The following is a 4,721-nucleotide window of genomic DNA, read 5'->3' as shown; positions in this document are numbered from 1 at the left end:
ATATGGATGCAGATGTGTCTAATTTTGTTTCTGAATGTCTGATTTGTCAAAGAATAAAAAGACATCATGGTAAACAGTATGGGTTATTAATGCCTTTATCTATTCCATCTAAACCTTGGGAACATATATCTATGGATTTCATTACTGGATTACCAAATACTAAATCTAATCATGACATGATTTGGACAATTGTAGATAGATTTAGTAAGCAAGCATATTTCATTGCATGTAAGAAAACTTTAACAGCATCACAAGCAGCACAGTTATTTTTGAAAACTATTTTTACTAACCATGGATTGCCGAAAGTGATCATTTCAGATAGAGATTCTAGATTTTGTAATAATTTCTGGATTACGCTGTTTGCAAATCTAGGCACAAAGATTGATTTCTCATCTGCATTTCATCCAGAAACAAATGGACAAACAGAAGCCACAAATAGCACTATTTTAGATCTTTTACGTGCATACACTATCTCTAAACCTCAAACATGGGATACTCATTTGCATTTATTACAGTTTGCTTACAATAATACACCGCACACATCTACAAAGAAAGCACCTTTTGAAGTTATTTATGGATATAGATTATCTACACCTGTTGCATCTTTGTCTAATAGAATACAAAGTGCCGATGATATTGCTGTTATGCATAACACTATTTTTGATGAGGTCAAGGATATGATTGCTAAAGCCCAACAATCATATACCAAACAAGCCAACAAGAAAAGACAAGCAATGAATTTCAAAGTTGATGATTATGTTTGGCTTAGAATAGAAAAGCGTAGACTGCAAAGTATAGATAGACATCCAGTTGTCAAATTAGCCCCTAGATTCTACGGACCATTTAGAATCATTCATAAGATTAATGACAATGCATTCAAGTTAGAACTGCCATCTCATTGGAAAATTCATAATACCTTTCATATTAGTTTATTGAGACCATTTAGAGGACAATTACCTATCCACCCTGTCTATGAAAACCCACCTTTACTAGAAGAAGAGACTAAAATCCTTGAACCAGAAGCCATCATAGACACTGACTACATGACCACTAGAACTGGCCGAAGGTACTCTAGATATCTCGTGAAATTTAAGAACCATCCTGTAGAAGAAGCACAATGGATGCACGCTAGAGACCTAAATGCTTTCCCCACTCTGTTAGCTCCACATTGAGCTAATAGCAATTGAGGTCAATTGCTATCCCACCCCGGGGGTATGATGCCAGGAGGCATATTCCACGGTGGATTCCGTGAGGCTTTACGGTGGATTCCGTAAACTTAGATGACCGGGGCTCATACGCAAAGAGGATTCTTTGTGCGAGAAGTTGATGGGGACGCCTGTCCTTTTCGGGCGTTTCATTAATTTAGTGTGTACATGGGTGATTCCATAGCGGGTGATTCCGCAAAATGCATATTAAATTAATAAACGTTTATGAGTTTAGAGTGCGCACTCGTAATAAATTAAGGTTAGGATTTATTTCTAACCATTTGATTTATTTATGTAGCTGAAGACTGCTAGGTATTCACTTTTGTCGGTTTAATTGTGTTATTTTACTAACGATTGTGAATGCTTCAGTTGATGTGTAGAGATAGCAGCAGTGGCGGAGGAAAGCATTGGAGTCTAGCGGGTTTTCGACTTTTGGATTAGATTTTGATAGGCGCCACGCCTATATTTTGTTATGTCTATTGAGACATCGATTATTTATTATTATTTTGTATGCGCTTATGCGCCTGGATATGTTATTTTTATTTGGACATTGAGATTGGGCGTGCCAGACTCTTTGGGCACCGTCCATTAGCTTTATTTTCCTATTTTTGGTAGAAAGTAAACTCAAAAGCTAAAAGCTTGTCATATTTTTGTAATTGGGCTATTTTTGAGCAAAAAGATTGGAAATATATATTAAATACATGCTTTGTGAAGCGCTCACACAAGGCATGGGGGAGATTCAACCCAATTTGTCTTTTGTCTCATGTCGTGCTTGTTTTTACATTGGTTTTTGTGCTAAAAAGTAGAGTGCTTTGTTCTTGGGGACCTTTGGGAATTCACTACGTGAGCTACCTGCGACCGATCTGCGCACCAGGTTTTCAAATACCCTGAATGGCTTCACTCTCATGCCGTTTGCTAACATGACATTAAACCAAGCGGTCTTAACAGGTGGGTTTCCCCAAGTCTGAAGTACTGTATGGCTCAGCACACTAACCCTAGCTCCCGTGTCTTACGATCCCCTTTCTCGCTGTGTCACCTAAGGCTAGGACTGGTAACACTGCATGCATCTCGGTGCCTTCCTAGAAAGCATTAACGTGCAAGGATTTTGGTACAAAGTGCAGCGTTAGACTCGGTATTCGTGTTTTTGCATCATGGTCGTGCAGATCAGCAGCTTGTTCCCGTGACCCCTCAACCCACTACTTTAGGTCTTGCCATAGGGTGGGATGCTGCTTAAGCAGGTCTCCCAGGCTTAACGTCACAGGGGTGGTCACTAGTGTGGTAAGGAGGTCATTGGCTGCTTGTCTCTCTCCTAAACCGGATTATCCTGGCCAATGGTCGTGACTGATTTGCAAGCCTACAGCATCAAGGCTTGGCCTAAGCGGTGTTGCTTGTGGTGCGGTCGCATCTCCTAACTTTGGTCGAGGGGGTGAGACTAGCGTGCTTATGCTGGGGAGATCATCGATCTCGTCCTCTAGGATAGGTTCAGCATCCCTTAAGTGCTCTTGGGCCTCTTTCACCCAGTCCTTCACTTTCTCTATGGCCTCCAACTGGTGCTTTGGATGCAGGTATTCCCCTACCTTAGCACTTCCCTTTTCGGCCTTCTTAGGGGTTGAAGTTTCTGCCTCTGCGTCTGTGGCCTTCTTCCCAACAGGCAGAGTTGTAGCACTCAGTTTTCGGTGAAATCTTAGCTTTCAACCTCTTCTTTCTCGGCATGCAGCTCTTCCTCCCTATTGAGGTTGCATCGAGGTTGCTAGGTCCTGGTAGTGATATGCCGGCCTACTTCGTCTGGGCACGGGTCATGACCCGCAATGGGATAGGTGTGGCCTCCCCATCGAGGTTCTCGACACCAAACAGCCCCAATGGGATAGATGGTACATTGGCTGAACTTGAAGAAGGTTTCCGCTTTGGGCAATCAACGAAGAATTGGGTGATTCCGCACTCAACGCACCTTAGGTTAGCTTTATATCTGTTATGTTGCTCCCTCTCTCATCAGGGCAACGTGATGAGACATGCCCTGGGTGACCACAAGTCCAATAGATGATTGGATCTTGCATCTGCCCTCCTAAGCCTCTACCTCATCCTCTTCCTAGCGCCATCACTGGTATTGGTCGATAGTCCATAAGGACTGCATTGCCCTCGTCATCGTGAGAGACATAAGGGTATAAGTAAGTCTCTTCCTCTTTTGGCTCTTCCATGTAGTGGACTAGAGCATCACTCAATGGATGGGTCACGTAGGGACCAGGCGGTCTAGGTATGCATGTAGAGTTTATGTCCACCCTAGGAACAGCCAGCTTAATGTCGTTAGGTGCAAGAAGGGCCAATGGGGCTCCCCTTCCGAAGAGTGGCTGCAGCCTATTCGCTAGGTAAGGATGGCCATATGGTTGTGAGTACGAAAGTCTTCTCGACAATCTACAATGCATGATATCATGACTAAACCTGCCGCAGTTAGGGCAAGGTCTCGACCGAGGGCCTTGACACTCGAGTGGCAAATGGTTTCTGCCACAGTACACACATTGGACGTGTGGATGTGTTGGTCATCCCAACATGTCCTACAGCTTGGCTATCTCCATCTTAACATCAGCCAAGTCTTGGTTCATCTCGGTGGCTTTTCCCTTATCTTGGGATGGTGGGGCTAGTCGTTCACTAGAGGCTGACGCTCTCGCGAGTTGGTTTCTTCTGAGTTGGAGCTCCGCTCTTTCAGCTGATCGTCAACTCTGATGGCTTTCTCAAAAACCCTAGCTAGCACGTCTCGCTGCAAGCTCGAGTTGCCTGCCAAAGCCTTATACAGTTCCTCGCTTCGAATTCCGCTGATGAATATAGTTGAAACTGCTCTTTCAGTCGATCGTTTGTCCGTAGGGATTCTCTTGAAGAGACTCCTCATGTGGGTTACGTAATCGCGAATGTCCTCCTCTTTCTGCTTGACATTCATCAGTCATACTAGCAAATTGTCGAAGTATCTAGGCTCGAAAAATCTCTTGATGAAGAGATTCTTGAAGCCATTGAAATTTGCTCGCTCTGCGGCATCTAAGCTTGTATACCAAGTCCTACCCTTGTCACCTAAGCAGAGCTCAAATGCTTGAGAGCACTGAGTCAGGTTGTTGAGGCCGTTAGCTTCACAGACTTGCTCGAACTACTCTACAAAGGTGCTCTCAGGCTTTTGCAGCTTCAACACGACACAATTCAAGTCTTACAATGAAGTCCTCCACACTTTGCAAAAGTTAGAATTCTATTTTTAGAATTAGCATGATTTTGGAGATGTTCGATACATTTGTAAAAATTCAAGGGGCATGTTGATGCCCAAAATAGTTTAATCAATCATCCTTGGTAGATTGGCATCTAATAATTCTACACTAGCATTCGGTGTGCGCTTCGGCCACTTCATGGCAGCTTTGTTGCCTCGAAGCGGCAAGTGAAGTTGCCGTGCGATCAACAATCAACAATCCATTTCTCATCTTTCTCTCTCCCCTTTTTTCTCTCTATTTCTAATTTTTTAATTTACTCTCTCTCACTCTCCTT

This window comes from Lygodium microphyllum, chromosome 9 (genome assembly GCF_053477565.2).
Source record: "Lygodium microphyllum isolate KBCC chromosome 9, Lygodium_microphyllum_v1.1.10, whole genome shotgun sequence".
Classification (NCBI taxonomy): Eukaryota; Viridiplantae; Streptophyta; class Polypodiopsida; order Schizaeales; family Lygodiaceae; genus Lygodium; species Lygodium microphyllum.
Note: the sequence above shows the minus strand (reverse complement) of the source record.